The 20,264-nt window shown below is 48.3% G+C and overlaps 1 pseudogene; it reads left to right on the plus strand.

The window, feature by feature from the left end:
* Nucleotides 1-2,663: 2,663 nt before the first annotated feature.
* LOC148881264 (18S ribosomal RNA) lies at nt 2,664-3,664 on the plus strand (annotated as a pseudogene).
* The last annotated feature ends 16,600 nt before the right edge of the window (nt 3,665-20,264 follow it).

The raw sequence follows: 20,264 nt of genomic DNA on the forward strand, positions 1-20,264 counted from the left end.
ATGTTGATAAAGTCTTTTTTTGAGAATTTGTTGAGTCTCCCCAATGTACTGCTCTTTACAATTTTCATTCTTACAATGTATGGAATAAACTACATTACTTTGTTTTTCATTTGGTAGCCTATCTTTTGGATGCACTAATTTTTGCCTTAACGTGTTTATCGGTTTGAAATAAGTAGGAATTTTATGTTGCCAAAGGACTCTTTGTAATTTTTCAGAAACGTAGGAACAATCAGTGGGGCCACAGGGACCCCCTTGCCCCCCCCAACCTGAGAGTAGGGACCTATCATAGCTGTGTCCGGCGCCACCATGTCTGGACATTAGGGATATATAAATGGGGCCGATACGACCAGTCAGACTTTAGTTCGCTGACGAAGCCTCTTGGATAGGAGGTGAAACGTCCGAAACCTTCACTTTTGTACAGATGACGGCTGAAGAAACGTTCTCATCGATGGACCACTCCTGTACGACTGAGAGCTTACACAGACGTAGTCGTACAGTGCACCATCATGTGAAAAGAAGAGTATCGTTTAAGCCCCCTGATTCGATCTGGGGAACTGATGTTCCAGAACACCATAGCACGGGTAGTAAGGTAATGTTAGCTCTTTTTCCACAAATTGGAGTGGCTAAAAACATGCTACGAATTGAAACAATTGGTTACAAATTTCAAGTGTTTGTAAATGCCAGCTTGAAAGTGGATGAAATGCAAGACACCGAAATTGCAGCAATTAGACAAATGGTGCTGCAAAATAGAATGGTTTTGGACCTTTTGACAGCCCCACAAGGTGGCGTCTATGCTATGGTGTGTGACACTTGTTGTATGTACATACCCGAAGAAGTGAATTCCTTTCCAATTCCAACATGACTAATGCTTTTTCTGTTATCAGGGATCTCAGAGATGGTATGGCTAACGACGGATTAATCACCCGTGGAGCTTCGACATGCTCTTTGGGGGCCCTTGGTATACGACTTTGCTTAGACTGTTTATGCCTATCGCGATCGTGATTGTACTTATTTTCTTAGTCATTGGTTGTATTATTCCATGCTTAAGAGCAACGCTAATGAATATGATAACTAATTCTCAGGTGAACTACACAAAGGTTTTGTATCAACAAATGCATGAAGGGGACCCTGTGTTTTAGCTTGGAATTGTAAACCATGGCCAGATTGTGGTTGCTCCAACCAAAAAAAAAACAAACGGAGAGCCTAGAAGGAATTTTCCTCGTCAAAATTTTGATTGAATTTAATTTACCTTTAAGACTTTCGCAAATAGAGAGGTTGCATATCACAGCAGTAAAGTTATGACAGAGGTTTATCGCCTTCTCCATGGTAAAATAAAAAAAAATAGTTCACTGTGCAGTTAGTATGACGTGCATGCATGAAAACCGTTTTGGAAATGTATGTACTGATGTTCAAATGTGCAACAGGAGGGAATGATAGAGTGATTTATGCACATTCGTAAACATATTATGTTATTTCATGTTTAGCTTAGTACATTTTATGTTATTTCATGTTTAGATCAGTACATATTAAGTTATTGCATGTTTAATTTAGACTACATGGAATTGTGAAGCTTATTAGTTGAATAGTTGCGAAAGCAGAATGTAACAAACATCAACTGTCAGTCTAATTTTCTTCCAAATACTTATCCGTAGCTGATTGGATGACAGATCGCTGCTGTGTGACTTCCAATACTTGTCCGTAGCTGATTGGATGACAGATCGCTGCTGTGTGAATTTTAAACTAGTTGGAGGAGGCGGGTTTTGTGCTCTTGGCTTCCCGCTTCTGACGAGAGATGTTCTCCTTTTGTTTTAAAAGAATAAAGTAGTGTTTTTCTGTTCACCATCTATCGTCCTCCCTGGTATTTCATCATAAAACTTCGTTGAACTCCGAACCAGATGAGGAACGGGAATTAGAACCCAACACGGTCTTACTCGGCGTCCGTCTGTGGAACCGATGCCATGGGCGGATGATGCGTCGTCAGGCACCATGGGCGCGGGAGGGTCTGAGTCACCTTTCACGGGCCTTACCCCGCGCTCCGCGCCCGGCGTGCAGTCTCACTCCGCCGGCTGAGGCGAAGCTGCGTTGTCGCGAGGGAGAGGCGGCGAGGCCACGATGGATGTGCGGGGGCGGGTCACCGGTCGGGGATTCTGGCGAACAGGTCGTCTGGTGCGGGGTGGGGTCCGCCCTCGCATAGTTTCACGTGTGACGGGCCACGCCGCTCCAACCGCACCTAAGGTCACGCGCAAGGCTGGTGGGCCAATCCACGGATATGTAGCCCGGTCTAACCTCGGCAGGTAAGCGCGGATTTCTGCACGAGGCCACGCACGGCAACAGTATGCACTGACCGATTCGCAAGCTAAGACCTGCTACGGAGGGCCCCCTCCGGCTACGGTATGGCGGACGGTTCTTTAAACCCACGGGTCCTCGTAGGGGCGATGGGGCCGGGTCCTTCCCAACCCGACGCACGCGCCCACTTAAAAGCGAGACCAAGCCGACCCGCGGGAGGTGAGGGGGCGCCCGGGGGCTTTCCGGCGAACGCAGCGTTTCTCGAAAACTTTAGGCAGAACCAAATGCCTTATCCAACCGCGGGGAGGGTAGGTTCGGCCTCCACTCCCCCACGGCCCGCCCAATAAGACCGCACCCTGCCGGTGGTCCGGGGCTACCTGGTTGATCCTTCCAGTAGCATATGCGTGTCTCAAAGACCAAGCCATGCAAGTCTAAGTACACACGGCCGGTACAGTGTAACTGCGAATGGCTCATTAAATCAGTTCTGGTCCCTTTGATCTCTCCGCCGTTACTTGTATGACTGTGGCAATTTTAGAGCTAATACATGGAAACGAGCGCTGACCCCCGGGAACGCGCGCATTTATCAGATACCAAAAACCCACACGGACGGCTCCGCCGACGGTTACCGGCCGGCCCCCGGTCACGGGCCCCAAGCGGGCGGCCAACCCGGCTGGCCCTCTTGGTGACTCAAGATTACCGCTCGAGCCAATCGCCGGCCCCACGCAGCGGCAACCTTTCATTCGAATGTCTGCCCTATCAACTTTCGATGGGACTCTCTGCCCATCCCATGGTGACAACGGGTAAGAGGGAATCGGGGTTCTATTCCGGAGAGGGAGCCTGAGAAATGGCTACCACATCCAAGGAAGGCAGCAGGCGCGCATATTACCCACTCCCGACGCGGGAATGTAGTGACGAAAAATAATGGTACCGGACTCTTTCGAGGCCCTGTAATCGGAATGAGCCGAACCCAAACCCTCCGGCGAGGAACCATTGCAGGGCAAGTCTGGTGCCAGCAGCCGCAGTAATTCCAGCTCCAATAGCGTATCTTAAAGTTGCTGCAGTTAAAAGGCTCGTAGTTGGATCTCGGGACGCGATCTGTCGGGCCCGGGATGCCCTTGGCTGAGTGTCCCGTGTATACTTTGAAAAAAATAGTGTTCAAAGCAGGCCCACGCCGCCCGCATACCGCAGCTAGGAATGATGGAATGATGATTTTGTGGGTTTTCCCTCCTGAACTGGGGACATGATTGAGAGGGACGGTCGGGGGCATTACTACTGCGCCGCTAGAGGTGAAATTCTTGGAGCGGCGCAAGACGTGCCAGGTCTTATTAAGACCTAGCCTGGGTAAGTTCAAGTTATTATTGTTATTGTTATTGCTTTGGACTATTAAGAGTGTTAGTATATTGTGATTGCACTTACGTTTGATTGACCATAACAGCATCATAATGTTTTTTATGTGTTTACTGAATGGAGGAACGGTTGCCCTCCACTACTTGCACTAGCTTTCTGTTGTTAAAAGATAAACTGTGTTACGAAAAATGAATGTTACCTCTGAGAAAATAATAAAACAGTTGTTTATTCATTTTGGAGTGAATGGCGTGGTCAGAAATCTGATTTGTAATCTATTAATAAAGTTTCACTGACCTCTCTGACTGTTTTGTTGCCATTCCCTGCAGCGTCGAAGCAGCATCTAGCACCGAATGCATAACGTAAGTCCAGCCCCTACTGTAGCGCCTTATAATCCGGTGCGCCGTAAATATAAAAAGTGCGGCTTATATTGAGGTGCGCCTTATAGTGCAGAAAATACGATGTGTGTCCAGAAAAAAATGGATTCTGGTGAGGTGTGTCTTTGTGCCTGTCTTCCTTGTGACGTGGCCGCCCTGGTGAAGCGATTCAATCGCTAGGTTGGCTAATTCTCCCAACCGCGAGACCACAATGGACGGCCCCGCTGTCATTTGGATTTGGATTTGCCTTTATGAGTCTCGCAGTGGAGAAATTTATATTTCACAACAGCAAAGTGATGAAAGGAATGAAAGTGGAAAAACAAAAATACGTGAGCTGCTGGAAAGGCAGCCACTCTCGCGGCGCCGTCTTGAAGTCAAAATAACAAAAAAACTAAATAACATAATATGACAAACAAAGACAATATGACAACACAAAAATAGAGTCATTCCTTCTTGGGTACTTTCTGTACCCTCTTTGTTACACGAAGCAGTTCTAGATGAAAGAGGGGAGGATCAAAGGATCTTTTAACCAGTGGATCAGTGACATCTTGGTGGAATGTGCATGTCGACGACAAGCTAAATGTCAAAAGCAAACATGCAGCTGTTGCATCCATTGACGAAAAGAGATTGTCTCACATCTCCTGTCCCACATAAATCCGCCTCAATTCCAAGCCGGGTTAGTACGACATCCGCATTGGTGATCTGCACTGACGCTCCTTTCTTCTTATTGCCGGCTCCAAGCCAGGCCTCCATCCAGCCGCGTGTTACACATGCTCTGAAAATGCATTTGAGGCAATAAAAAACTTGATATGATCTTAACAGCTAAACAAAAGGCTGAATCTTCATGTTTTCACTTGTATTTGTGTTCGATTTTCACTTTGCCACTTAAATATACACTATTTTCATCATGAAACTTAAAACCATGAAGAAACGATTTACTTCAGAAAACGTGTCTCACTTGCTCTGAAAATGCGTTTGAGGCAATATAAATTTGAGATGATCCTCACAGCTAAACAAATGGCTTAATCATCATGTTTTCACTCTGATATGTGTCAGTGCTGCACTCTGTAGCCTAAATAGACACTAATTTCGTCATAAAACTTAAAACCCTGAAGAAATCATTTACTTCAGAAAACGTGTCTCACTTGCTCTGAAAATAGGTTTAAAGCAATAAAAAGTTGAGATGATCCGCACAGCTTAACAAAAGGCAGAATCTTCATGTTTTCACTTGTATATGTGTCAGTTTAGGACTCTGTAGCTGATAGAGTGTTTTATACACATCCGTAAACATCATGTTTTTTCTTGATTAGTTTAGTACATACTATGTTATTTGCATATTTAGTTTAGTCTATATGGATGTATTTAGCTTATCAGTTAACTAGTTGCGTATGCAGAGTGTAACAAGTATCAACTTTCAGTCTAATGTTCTCCCAACACTTGTCCATCGCTGATTGGACAACAGATCGCTGCTGTGTGGTTAAACTAGGTTGAGGAGGCGGGCTTTACTTTCTTGGCTTCCCACTCCGACGAGACATGTGCTCCTTTTGTTTTACGAAAATAAAGTAGTCTTTTCTGTTCACCATCTATCGTCCCCACTGGTATTTCATCATAAAACTCAGTTGAACTCCGAACCAGAAGAGAAACAGGAATTAGACTCCAACAAAATTTGGTGCCGAAAACCCGTGCCAAACGTCGGGTCCAGAGCGGTTGAGGGGTGCCCGCCTGCGTGCCTCAGTTGACGAAAGACGGGAGCTTTCTGCTCCTGGCGGCGTCTGCTTGTGAATTCTCCGCAAGAGACGGGGGGGGGGGGGGGGGGTCGTTCCCTCTCGGTGATGCCTGCTTGTTGACTGAAAAACGAGAGCCGACAGAATGAGTTGGTGTGGTGGAGCTCCTCGGCATTCTGACTGACAGGATACACGGCTGAGTTGACAAAGTTTTTTCGAGGTGGGTGAGCGCCAGCACGCAGCAGCCATTTGTTTGAATGTATTGTGGGATCCTTTTTTGGCCAGAAGGTAATCTATTCACAATTAATCCACAAATACAAGGCTGGATAATGCGAATTTTGATGATCAAGTTCGGATCACCTTAAATTCGGGCCTTCTGCGTATGAGGTTTTCTACGCGCGACTGATCGACGCCAGTACGGGTCGAAATAGTGTCTGGTCCGCACGCTGACTCAGATTCGGAATTTTCCAGTGAGCGATTCTTCACAAGGAGGTGAACTCCTGAGATTTATTTCTGTGCGAGGACTTGTGAAAAAATTAAGGAATTGAACGATTTTTTAATTTTGATTCAGGCTATTATGTGTCCTTTTTTTGTTTAAATGAAGCTGCAATCAATCGTGGATTCTCCGTGATATTAATACATTCATTTTGGTTTATCTGTGCTGAATTGGTGAACTGCAAAAGTTTATTTGTCTGAGGGAAATATCTTAAAAAAGGGGGTGGAGGGGGAGCCATTTGAGCCGTTAGTGGGAGTGTGTGCGCATGTGTGTGAGTGCGTGCGCGTGTGTGTGTGTGTGTGTATGTGCATTCATTGTGTGTGTATGTAAGCGCGTCTCGGGGTTGGAGACGTTTGTGTTTGAGCTAACAGAAGAAATTGTTTGTGAACTGTAGTGAATTGAACTGATGGGTGCAATCTTTTTCTAAGAAAACCCCAATCCCCAGGATACTAAATTCATAAAAAGGTAAAAAGGTGTCGGACGTTTTGCCTCCTACCCTTGGATAGGAGGCGAAACATCCAACACCTTCAAAAAGTACAAATGACAGCTGAAGAAACCTTCTCATCGGTTATCCAATTTAAGCAAACTGGAAAAATGAAAAAGCTATGTATTTAAAGATGGCCGCTGATAAAGAAACTCCTCCCTTACAAGGACAAAGCAGTTCATGGTCTTAAAATCGCCATTACTGGGACAGACTTACTTTGTTTTTTTCTGTGGCTGCAGCTTGTAAAACAAACCAGTTTCGTCAGCGTTGTATACGTCGTCGGGGTGGTAATCCCTCAGCAGCTCTTGCAGTCTGCCATTGTGCCAGTCGTCAACTTGGTTCTGATCCACTTTCTTGGCCTCTCCAGTAATCTTACGTAGCTTCAGATTCTTCCAAAGTCAAAAATCAAAGTCATCTTTATTGTCAAATACAGTACTGTATGCTAATATGCATGCCATACAGCACAGATGACGAAATGTAATGTCCTCTCGGACCCAGCATGCAAGGCACTTATAATGACTTTAACAAACATACAGTAATACAGTATGAAACATGAAAACGGAAATTTGCCAAGAGAGGGGAGCCACATGTTCATGCGCCGCCATCTTGGGAAAAACAAACATGTACGACAACACAAAGACACAGAGTCATTCATTCTTCAGGACTTGCTGTACCTTTCGTTCCTTGTAGCGATTTAACCAGCCTTTGGAGCATTTAAAGTCGTAATGGCCCAATTATTTTGCAAGCGCTTCAGCCTTGTTCTGCAGCATCACTCCTGATACCGGAATGTTCTGGTTCCTCGCTTGCCTCATCCAGGTCTCCACCGTGTCCTCAACATCTGGGCGCGCCGCCTTTCTCATCCTCTTTGAGCCAGGTCCGAAGTCCAGCGCTTCGTATGCCGTCTTTGTTTTATCCTTACTCTTCAACCACGTTGATAAAGTATTTTGCGGCACGTCGAATTCCTTTGTAATAGAGGAATTGCTCCGTGTTGGATTCTCCTCAACAGCCACGATTGACCTGTGCTTCCTTCCGAGATCACAATTCTTTCGTTTCGCCATTGTTGAAGACACACGAGCTGCCGTCTGATACACACGAGCTGCCGTCTGAAAATGAAAATGGCGTCTGCTCGCGGGAGCTGGTCACGTAAACCAAAACACGTGACCAAGTCGACCAATGGCGCCACCGATGGTGTGTCACGGAACCAAGTCACGTGACCAAGTCGACCAATGGCGAGGCCGATGGTGCGACCGATGGCGTGTATCGATATAAACATAGCAAAATGGCCGGCGGGAGATGAAAAAGAGCACCGTGGTAACTGGATTATCGCAACAACCATGAATCGTACTAAACATAACTAATTATACATAAAAAGAATAGAAATGTGCACGGGAAATGAAAATAGTATCGTAATAAGCAGTATTATAAATATAACTGATATCGATATAACGAGACTTTACTGAACTTCAGAAAATGTGTCTCACTTGCTCTGAAAATCCGTTTGAGGCAATATAAAATTAAATATATATATAAAATAAAAATATAAAAAATAAAAGGCAGAATCTTCATGTTTTATACAAGATATGTGTCAGTTTAAGACTCTGTAGCCTAAATAGACAATAATTTCATCATAGAACTTAAAAACCATGAAGCAAACATTGACTTCAGAACACATGTCTCACTTGCTTAATCATCATGTTTTTACTCTTATATGTGTCTGTGCTGCAATCTGTAGTCAAAATAGACACTATCACATCATAAAACTTAAAACCATGAAGAAATCACTTTTTTCACTTGCTCTAAAAATGCGTTTGAGGCAATAAAAATTTAAGATGATCCTCACAGCTAAAAAGGCTTAATCATCAAGTTTTCACTCATATGTATCAGATTTTCACTCTGCAGCCTAAATAGACACTAATTTCATCATAAAACATAAAACCAATGAAAACATCATTTAGTTCAGAAAACGTGTTTCACTTCCTCGGGAAATGCTTTTAAGGCAATAAAAAGTTGATATGATACTAACAGCTGAACAAAAGGCTGAATCGCCTAACTTGTCGCGAGCTAATCGAAAAGAACCGTCAAGCATCGAGAAAACATTGCGAATTCCGGACCGACCGCGCGACCCGAACGCCCGGAAGTGGCGACCCTGGGCACGGAAGCCGTCAGTCGGGGAGCCAATCCGGCCTCCCCGCGCAGCACCGCGCCGCGGAGCTTCTCCTCCGGTTTCCTGCAGCCTACCGGAAAGGTGTGCGGCGCCAGGACGGTCGTCGGCCGGCGACCGGTTCCAGCGGCCCTCGTGAGGATGAAGCAGACGGCCAGGTGGACGGGAACTGGACGGCCAAGCCTAAAACATCAAACGGCAGGCGTTGAGCAGGGATGACAAAGGCAGGGGTCTATATTGTAGCCGTAATAATAATAATAATAATGGCGGCAAGGTAGTCGAGTGGTTAGCGCGCAGTGTGGATGTGGATGGATGGATGGATGGGGGATACGGAGATGGAGGGAGGAAGATGACCTGAGGGAATAGAAATTTGAAGAAGGTCAGATAGGTCAGACGGATAGCTTTAAAGGACAACCGACTCAACTTTTTTGTTTCCTAAATGACAAGTCACCCCAGCAAGTAACTGTAACAAGTAACCTGAACCCTGACAAGTAACCATAACAAGTAACCATAACAAGTAACCCCAACAAGTATCCCTAACCCTAACAAGTAACTCTAACAAGTAACCCTAACAAGTAACCCTAACAAGTAACCCCAGAAAGTAACCTTAACCCTGACAAGTAACCATAACAACTAACCATAACAAGTAATCCACACAAGTATCCCTAATCCTAACATGTAACCCCAACATGTAACCCCAGCAAGTAACCCTAACCTTAACAAATAACCCTAACCCTAACAAGTAACCCTAACAAGTGACCCCACGAAGTAACCCTAACCATGGCAAGTAACCCTAACCCTAACAAGTAACCGCAACAAGTTACTCTATCAAGTAACTCAGTAAGTAACACTAACTCTAACAAGTAAACCTAACCCTAACAAGTGTCCCTAACAAGTAACCCCAGCCATTATCCCTCATCCTAACAAGTAACCCTAACAAGTAACCCCAGCAAGTAACCCTAACCCTAACAAGTAACCCTCACTCTGACAAGTAAACCGAGAAAGTAACCTTAACCCTAACAAGTAACGTTAACCCTAACAAGTAACCCCAGAAAATAACGCTAACCCTAACAGGTAACCCTAACCCGAACAAGTAACCCTCACAAGTGACACCAGGACGTAACCCTAACCCTAACAAGTAACCCCAGCAAGTAACCCTAACCCTAACAAGTAACCCCAGAAAGTAACCTTAACCCTGACAAGTAAACCTCACCCTAACAAGTGTCCCTAACAAGTAACCCCAGAAATTATCCCTAACCCTAACAAGTAACCCTAACAAGTAACCCCAGCAAGTAACCCTAGCCCTAACAAGTAACGTTAACCCTAACAAGTAACCCTAACAAGTGACCCCAGAAAGTAACCCTAACCCTAAAAAGTAACCCCAGCAAGTAACACTAACCCTAACAAGTGACCCCAGAAAGTAACCCTAACCCTAACAAGTAACCCCAACAAGTAACCCTAACAAGTAACCCTCACTCTGACAAGTAACCCGAGAAAGTAACCTTAACCCTAACAAGTAACCCCAGAAAGTAACACTAACCTTAACAAGTAACCCTAACCCGAACAAGTAACCCTAACAAGTAACCCCAGCAATTATCCCTAACCCTAACAAGTAACCCTAACAAGTAACCCCAGCAAGTAACCCTAGCCCTAACAAGTAACGTTAACCCTAACAAGTAACCCTAACAAGTGACCCCAGAAAGTAACCCTAACCCTAACAAGTAACCCCGGCAAGTAACACTAACCCTAACAAGTAACCCTAACAAGTGACCCCAGAAAGTAACCCTAACCCTAACAAGTAACCCCGGCAAGTAACACTAACCCTAACAAGTGACCCCAGAAAGTAACCCTAACCCTAACAAGTAAGCCCAGAAAGTAACCCTAGCCCTAACAAGTAACGTCAACCCTAACAAGTAACCCTAACAAGTGACCCCAGAAAGTAACCCTAACCCTAACAAGTAACCCTCACTCTGACAAGTAACCCGAGAAAGTAACCTTAACCCTAACAAGTAACCCCAGAAAGTAACACTAACCCTAACAAGTAACCCTAACAAGTGACCCCAGCAAGTAACCCTAGCCCTAACAAGTAACGTTAACCCTAACAAGTAACCCTAACAAGTGACCCCAGAAAGTAACCCTAACCCTAACAAGTAACCCCAGCAAGTAACACTAACCCTAACAAGTGACCCCAGAAAGTAACCCTAACCCTAACAAGTAACCCCAGAAAGTAACCCTAGCCCTAACAAGTAAGGTTAACCGTAACAAGTAACCCTAACAAGTGACCCCAGAAAGTAACCCTAACCCTAACAAGTATCCCCAGCAAGTAACACTAACCCTAACAAGTGACCCCAGAAAGTAACCCTAACCCTAACAAGTAACCCCAACAAGAAACCCTAACCTTAACAAGTAACCCTCACTCTGACAAGTAACCCGAGAAAGTAACCTTAACCCTAACAAGTAACCCAAGAAAGTAACACTAACCCTAACAAGTAACCCTAACCCGAACAAGTAACCCTAACAAGTAACCCCAGAAAGTAACCCTAACCCTAACAAGTAACCCCAGAAAGTAACCCTAGCCCTAACAAGTAACGTTAACCCTAACAAGTAACCCTAACAAGTGACCCCAGAAAGTAACCCTAACCCTAAAAAGTAACCCCAGCAAGTAACACTAACCCTAACAAGTGACCCCAGAAAGTAACCCTAACCCTAAAAAGTAACCCCAACAAGTAACCCTAACCCTAACAAGTAACCCTCACTCTGACAAGTAACCCGAGAAAGTAACCTTAACCCTAACAAGTAACCCCAGAAGTAACACTAACCCTAACAAGTAACCCTAACCCGAACAAGTAACCCTAACAAGTAACCCCAGCAATTATCCTTAACCCTAACAAGTAACCCTAACAAGTAACCCCAGAAAGTAACCCTAACCCTAACAAGTAACCCCAACAAGAAACCCTAACCTTAACAAGTAACCCTCACTCTGACAAGTAACCCGAGAAAGTAACCTTAACCCTAACAAGTAACCCCAGAAAGTAACACTAACCCTAACAACTAACCATAACCCGAACAAGTAACCCTAACAAGTGACCCCAGAAAGTAACCCTAACCCTAACAAGTGACCCCAGCAAGTAACCCTAACCCTAACAAGTAACCCCAGAATGTAACCTTAACCCTGACAAGTAACCCTAACCCTAACAAGTAGCCATAAGAAGTAACCCCAGAAAGTAACCTTAACCCTAACAAGTAACCCTAACAAGTAAACCCAGAAAGTAAGCCTAACCCTAACAAGTAACCCTAACGAGTAAACCCAGAAAGTAACCCTAACCCTAACAAGTAACCCTAACAAGTAAACCCAGAAAGTAACACTGACCCTAACAAGTAACCGTAACAAGTAAACCCAGAAAGTAACCTTAACCCTGACAAGTAACCCTAACCCTAAGAAATAACCCGAACCCTAACAAGTAACCCTAACAAGTATCCCCAGCAAGTAAGCCTAATCCTAACTAGTAACCCTAATCCTAACAAGTAACCCTAAAAAGTAGCCCCAGAAAGTAACCCTAACCCTAACAAGTAACCCTCACCCTAACAAGTGACCCTAACCCTAAGAAATTACCCTAACAAGTAAACCCAGAAAGTAACACTAACTCTAAGATGTAACCCCAGCAATAACCCTAACTCTAACAAGTAACACTAACCCTAACAAGTGACCCTAACCCTGACAAGTAACCCTAACAAGTAACCCCAGAAACTAACCTTAACCCTAACAAGTAACCCCAGAAAGTAATGCTACCCCTAACAAGTAAACCGAACCCGAACAAGTAACCCTAACAAGTGACCCCAGAAAGTAATACTAACCCTAACAAGTAACCCGAACAAGTAACCCCAGCAAGTAACCCTAAGCCTGACAAGTAACCTCAGAAAGTAACCTTAACCCTGACAAGTTACCCTAACATGTAACCCTAACCCTAACAAGTAACCCTAACCCTAAGAAATTACCCTAACAAGTAAACCCAGAAAGTAACATTAACCCTGACAAGTAACCCTAACAAGTAAACCTAGAAAGTAACCCTAACCCTAACAAGTAACCCTAACCCTAACAAGTAACCCTAACAAGTAAAACCAGAAAGTAACCTTAAACCTGACAAGTAACCCTAACCCTAACAAGTAACCCCAGCAAGTAACCCCGGCAAGTAACCCTAACTCTAACAAGTAACCGTAACCCTAACAAGTAACCCTAAACCTCACAAGTGACCCTAACAAGTAACCCCAGCATGTAACCCCAGCAAGTAAACCCAGCAAATAACCCTAACCCTGACAAGTAACACTAACCCTGAGTAGTAACCCTAACAAGTAACCCCGGCAAGTAACCCTAACTCTAACAAGTAACCCTAACCCTAACAAGTAACCCTAACACTGACAAGTCACCCTAACAAGTAACCCCAGCATGTAACCCCAGCAAATAAACCCAGCAAGTAACCCTAACCCTGACAAGTAACCCTAACAAGTAACCCTATCAAGTAACCCCAGAAAGTAACCCTAACCCTGACAAATAACCCTAATCCTAACAAGTAACCCTAACCCTAACAAGTAACCCTAAAAAGTAACCACAGAAAGTAACCAGAACCCTAACAAGTAACCTTCACCATAACAACTGACCCTAACCCTAAGAAATAACCCTAACAAGTAAACCAAGAAAGTAACCCTCACCCTCACGCTAACCTTAAAAAGTAACCCTAACCCTAACAAGTAACCCTAAGAAGTAACCCCAGAAAGTAACATTAACCCTAACAAGTAACCCTAACAAGTAAACCCAGAAAGTAAGCCTCACCCTAACAAGTAACCATGACCCTTACAAGTAACCCTAACAAGTAACCCTAACAAGTAACCCTAAAAAGTAACCCCAGAAAGTCACCCTAACCCTGACAAATAACCCTAATCCTAACTATTAACCCAAACCCTAACAAGTAACCCTAAAAGGTAGCCCCAGAAAGTAACCCTAACAAGAAACCCTCACCCTAACAAGTGACCCTAACCCTAAGAAATAACCCTAACAAGCCAACCCAGAAAGTAACCCCCTGTCACGTTCCGGCTGCGACAGTGGCAGCTGACGAGTGGGAACGTTATGGGTTGGTGGTGGATCGCTAAGCAGGACAGAGGCGTTGGTGCAGGCAGTAGATTTATTAACAGAAAGCGCGGGTCCGAGAAGACGCTGACCCGGTAAAAAGTTTGTAGAACAAAACAAAGAATGACTAAATGACAATGCTAGTGGGTCAGCAGCGGCAATCCACCCAACCAAACTAACTAAGAAAACAAAGAGGCACACGGGGGTGCAAAACAACCTACGATGGGGTGCAATAAAACAAACGCATTCGTGGCTAGAATCATTCCTTGGGCGAAGCAAATCACGTACTGATTTCACGATCAAAGTACTGGCAGGGCGCGAGGCGAAGTATCTTCCGACGCGTCGGGTTTAAATGTCCCACAGTCAGTGATGAGGAAATTGACAGCAGCTGGCGGACGGCGGGAGCGGAGGCCCGGCCCAGCTGTCAACTGGCTCATGACAGGACCCCCTCCTCAACGGACGCCTCCTGGCGGTCCACCCGGTTTGGACGGGTAAGCCTCGTGGAATTCCCTCAGGAGCCACGGGTCCAGGATCCAGGCTCACGGGACCCATTGACGATCCTCCGGTCCGTAGCCCTCCCAGTCGTCCAGGTACTGGATGCCCTTTCCCCTGCGCCGTGAATCCAGGATCTCCCGCACTGCGTAGACCAGTCCTCCGTCCACTATCTGCAGGGGGGGGGGGGGTTGGGCGGGAGGAGGGGCCAAGGGGCTGGATTCCACCGGTTTGATGAGAGAGACATGGAAAACCGGGTGAATCTTCATGGAGGCGGGCAGCCGGAGTCGGACCGTGACCGGGTTGATGATGGCCTCTACTGCGAAGGGGCCCGCGAATCGCGGACCCAATTTGGGAGTGGTCCCGGCCAGCCGTAGGTGCCTTGTGGACAACCAGACCTTCTGGCCCACCTGGTAAGCCGGCGCGGGACGGCGACGGCGATGCGCAACTTTCTGGTTCCGGGCCGCCGTGCGTGATAGGGCTTCCCTGGTCTCCCTCCATACCCAATGGGCCCGCCGAAGATGGTGTTGTATCGACGGGACCTCCACCTCCCCTACCTGTGTGGGAAAGAGCGGTGGCTGGTAGCCATAGGCCGACATAAATGGTGACCGACCTGTGGCTGAGGAGACCAGGGTGTTGTGGGCATATTCCACCCACGGGAGATGGATGGACCAGGCCGAAGGACGATGCAGGGCCGCCTCCAGGTCCTGGTTCTTCTTCTCGGTCTGGCCGTTGGACTGTGGATGGTAACCGGAGGACAGGCTGGCCGACGCCCCCATGGACCTGCAGAAACACTTCCAGACCCAGGATACGAACTGGGGCCCTCGGTCCGACACGATGTCAGTAGGGATCCCATGGAGACGGACGACGTGTTTGACGAATAGTGTCGCCGTCTCGATAGCGGACGGCAGCTTGGTCAACGGCACAAAGTGTGCCGACTTGGAAAACCGGTCCACTATCGTGAGGATGACCGTCTTACCACGGGATGGGGGGAGGCCGGTGATGAAATCCACTGATATGTGGGACCAAGGGCGCGGGGGGACGGGTAGGGGGCGGTGCAGTGCTGCCGGGGGCTGATGGCACAGGCGCACGACAGGCAGGCCTTCACGAAGTCCGCCACGTCGTTGCGGAGCCGCGGCCATCAGAATCGCTGAGAGACGAGGTGCTCGGTGTGGCTCACCCCTGGGTGACACGCCACCTTGGATGCGTGCCCCCACTGGAGCACCTCCGAGCGCAGCGACTGGGGAACGAACAGTTTGCCTGTGGGACAGTTATCGGGAACCGGGGTACCTCTTAATGACTCCATGACCCTCCGTTCGACCTCCCACTGGAGCGCCCCCACGATCTGACGGCCGGGCAGGATGGATTCCGCGAGGTCTTCCTTGCCTGATGGCTCGTGGATCCGCGATAGGGCGTCGGGCTTGGTGTTTTTGGTCCCTGGACAGTAGGTGAGGGTGAAGGAGAAGCGGGTTAAGAAGAGCGCCCACCGTGCCTGGCGTGCATTCAGCCTCTTGGCGGCCCGGATGACCGCCAAGTTCTTGTGGTCGGTAAGCACGGTGAACGGCTCTTTCTCCCCTTCGAGACAGTGCCTCCACTCCTGAAGAGCCAATACGACGGCGAGCAGCTCCCGGTTGCCCACGTCGTAGTTGGCTTCTGCGGGACTGAGGCGGCGGGAGAAGAAGGCGCAGGGGTGGAGCTCCTGGTCGACTGAGGAGTGTTGGGAGAGTACCGCCCCAACGCCTGAGTCCGAGGCGTCTACCTCCACAATGAATGCGGCGTTGGGGTCTGGGTGGCGGAGAACTGGGGGGTGAGTGAACGCCCCTTTCAGCAGGCGGAACGCGGCGTCCGCTTCTTCCGTCCACCCGAACGGGGTCTTAGTAGAGGTGAGTTGGATGAGAGGGAGGGCCTTCCGGCTGTAGTTACGGATGAAGCGGCGGTAGAAATTGGCGAAGCCCAGGAAGCATTGTAGTTGCTTGCGAGCGGTGGGTGTGGGCCATTCTACCACCGATTCGGTCTTGGCGGGGTCAGCCCGGATCTGCCCGCGCTCCACGATGAAGCCCAGGAAGGGTAAGGAGGAGGTGTGGAATTCACATTTCTCGGCTTTGATGTATAGTCGGTTCTGCCGCTGCAGAACCAGCCGGACGTGCTGGCGATGTGCCTCGAGGGATTCTGAAAAAATTAAAATGTCATCCAGATAAACAAAACAGAAAATGTTCAGAAAATTCCTCAAGACGTCATTAATCAGATTCTGGAACACAGCGGGTGCATTGGTGAGACCAAATGGCATCACCAAGTACTCGAAGTGTCCCAGAGGCGTCTTAAATGCGGTCTTCCACTCATCCCCCTCTTTAACCCGAATAAGATGGTATGCGCTCCGGAGGTCCAGTCTAGTGAAAACGGTCGCGGCCTGGAGGGACGCGAAGGCGGAGTCAATCAATGGGAGCGGGTATTTGTTCTTGATAGTTATTTCATTGAGTTTCATTGCATGGACGCAGCGATGTATCTTTTTTGGCGATAAAAAAGAACCCCGCCCCCAAGGGTGACCATGACGGCCGAATGAGCCCGGCTGCGAGTGAAGAGTCAATGTAGTCCCGGAGAGCCTGTTGTTTGGGTTGGGAGACGTTGTAAAGCCGAGAACTGGGGAACGGAGCGTTGGGCTGGAGGTCAATGGCGCAATCATAGGGACGGTGCGGTGGTAATGACAGGGCGTGGTCCTTGCTGAATGCCTGTCGTAGGTCGTGGTAACAGGGCGGACCCCCTCTAAACTAATAACCTCCGGTGGGTAGCTGCGAAATGATGATGACCCGCCCGTGGCCAAGCTGAGGCAGTGAGCGTAGCAGAGGGGGCCCCACCCCTGAATGGTAGGTCCGTCCCACGAAATGGCCGGATTGTGGGTCCCCAGCCAAGGTAACCCGAGCACGATGGGAACCGAGCGTGATGGCATTACGAAGAACCGCCGGTATTCTACGTGGTTGCCCAAGAGTACGAGTCGAAGCGGCGCGGTTTCTTGCTTAACCTCGGCAAGTAACCGACCGTCGAGATCGAGTATGCTCCGACTCGCCCCCAGCTGGACAACCCGACAACCCAATGCAGACACGACGCGCGGGTCTATGAAACAGCCGTCGGCCCCCGAATCCACTAGGGCCCGAACGGACATGGTCCTGGTGGGACCGTGTATTACGGCATCCAGTTCAAGTCTCCGGGACGTGAACCCACCCGCGGACCTTAAAGGGACCCGTAGTTTGGGAGGACGGGGCAACTTACAGTCACTGGAGGGCTTTCCGGGAAGTCCCCAACTAGGACAGTCCGGGGCTCTGTGACCCAACTTCCCACAGAGCTGGCAAGCTGGGCCGGTGTTGCGTCGCTCCGACGGCCGCGCAGCGGTCTTTCACCCACCATCTCCATAGGCTCCACGGCCGCGTGCCCCCCACGCAGAAAGGTCCGGGCACCGCCCCCTCGGGTCCCCGCCGGCGGCTCGGGATTAGCCTGGGCAGCACGCTCCCGGGCCCTTTCTCGCATCCGGTTGTCCAGCTGCAGCGTGAGGGAGATCAGCTCGCGAAGGCTGGAGCACTCGTCGCGGGTGGCCAGTTCGTCCTTCAGCGCCGCGTTGAGCCCATGCCGAAACATCCCCCACAGGGCGCGGTTGTCGTACCCGCTGGCGGCTGACAGGACACAGAAGGCGACGTAATATTCCGCCGCCGATCGGTTGCCCTGGCGGCAGATCCACAGCTGGGCCTCTGCTTCCTGCCCACTCACCGGGTGATGAAACACCTGCCGTAGCTCGGCCTTGAAGTCCGGGAAGGAGGCTCGGAGCTCCGGCCGAGATTCCCAGACGGCCAACGCCCAAGCGGCTGCGGGTCCGGCAAGCAGGCTGGTATCATATGACACCTTGGCCGCGTCAGTGGTGTATACGGAGGGTTGTTGGTCGAATACTATGGAGCACTGCAGCAGGAATTGCGCACAGCGTCCGGGTTCCCCTCCGTAACGGGCGGGGTGTGGGATGTTGGGTTCGCGGCTCATCGTTTGGCAAGGGACGGCCCCCGAGGCGGAGTCGCCCCTGGTCTCAAGTCTTTCTACCCGTTGGGCCAATTGGGTGATGTCGTGGTGGACCTCCGCAAGGGCGGGCAACAATTGACCGAGCTGCTCCGCCTGCTGAGCGAGGATGGAGAAGATACGGTTACTGTCTGCAGGATCCATGTTGGTCGGAAGATTCTGTCACGTTCCGGCGGCGACAATGGCAGCTGACGAGCGGGAACGTTATGGGTTGGTGGTGGATCGCTAAGCAGGACAGAGGCGTTGGTGCAGGCAGTAGATTTATTACCAGAAAGCGCGGGTCCGAGAAGACGCGGACCCGGTAAAAAGTTTGTAGAACAAAACAAAGAATGACTAAATGACAATGCTAGTGGGTGAGCGGCGGCAATCCACCCTACCACACTAACTAAGAAAACCAAGAGGCACACGGGGGTGCAGAACAACCTACGACGCGGTGCAATAAAACAAACACGTTCGTGGCTAGAATCATTCCTCGGGCGAAGCAAATCACATACTGATTTCACGATCAAGGTACTGACAGGGCGTGAGGCGAAGTATCTTCCGACACTGGGTGAGTGCCAGCGTCGGGTTTAAATGTCCAACAGTCAGTGATGAGGAAATTGACAGCAGCTGGCGGACGGCGGGAGCGGAGGCCCCGCCCAGCATTCTACTGGCTCATGACACCCTCACCCTGACAAATAACCCTAACCATAACAAGTAACCCTAAAGAGTAACCCCAGAAAGTAACCCTAACCCTGACAAGTAACCCTAATCCTAACAAGTAACCCTAACCCTAAGAAATTACCCAAACAAGTAAACCCAAACAAGTAAACCCAGAAAGTAACCCTCACCCACACGCTAACCCTAACAAGTAACCCTAACCCTAACAAGTAACCCTAAGAAGTAACCCCAGCAAGTAACCCTAACCCAAAGAAGTAACCCCAGAAAGTAACCTTAACCCTGACAAGTAACCCTAACAAGTAAACCGAGCAAGTAACCCCAGAAAATAACCCTAACAAGTAACCCTAACCCTAACAAGTGACCCTAACACTGACAAGTAACCCCAGAAAGTAACCTTAACCCTCACAAGTAACCCTAACCCTAACAAGTAACCCCAGAACGTAACACTAACCCTAACAAGTAACCCTAACCCTAACAAGTAACCCCAACCCCAACAAGTATCCCGAACCCTAACAAGTAGAAGTTATTTGATGCGATTTTGCAAATGGCCACAACCTGTCCGATGGCGTCGGTTGTCCTTTAAACGAAAAATTTCAAAAGTCGATTCTAACCTTTGACCGGGAGACAGTAGGAGCTCCCTAACCCTAACAAGTAACCCCAGCAAGTAACCCTAACCCTAACAAGTAACCCTCACCCTGACAAGTAACCAGAGAAAGTAACCATAACCCTAACAAGTAACCCCAGAAAGTAACCCTAGCCCTAACAAGTAGTGTTAACCCTAACACATAACCCTAACAAGTAACCCCAGAAAGTAACGCTAACCCTAACAAGTAACCCTAACCCGAACAAGTAACCCTAACAAGTGACCCCAGAAAGTAAACCTAACCCTAACAAGTAACCCTAACAAGTAACCCCAGAAAGTAACACTAACCCTAACAAGTAACCCTAACCCTAACAAGTAACCGTAACCCCAACAAGTGTCCCGAACCCTAACCAGTAGAAGTCATTTGAAGCAATTTTGCAAATGGACACAACGTGTCCGGTGGCGTCGGTTGTCCTTTAAAC

The sequence above is a fragment of the Hippocampus bargibanti genome, unplaced genomic scaffold (assembly GCF_051943395.1).
Source record: "Hippocampus bargibanti isolate YZ-2025 unplaced genomic scaffold, ASM5194339v1 Contig00087_ERROPOS6900000+, whole genome shotgun sequence".
Taxonomy (NCBI): domain Eukaryota; kingdom Metazoa; phylum Chordata; class Actinopteri; order Syngnathiformes; family Syngnathidae; genus Hippocampus; species Hippocampus bargibanti.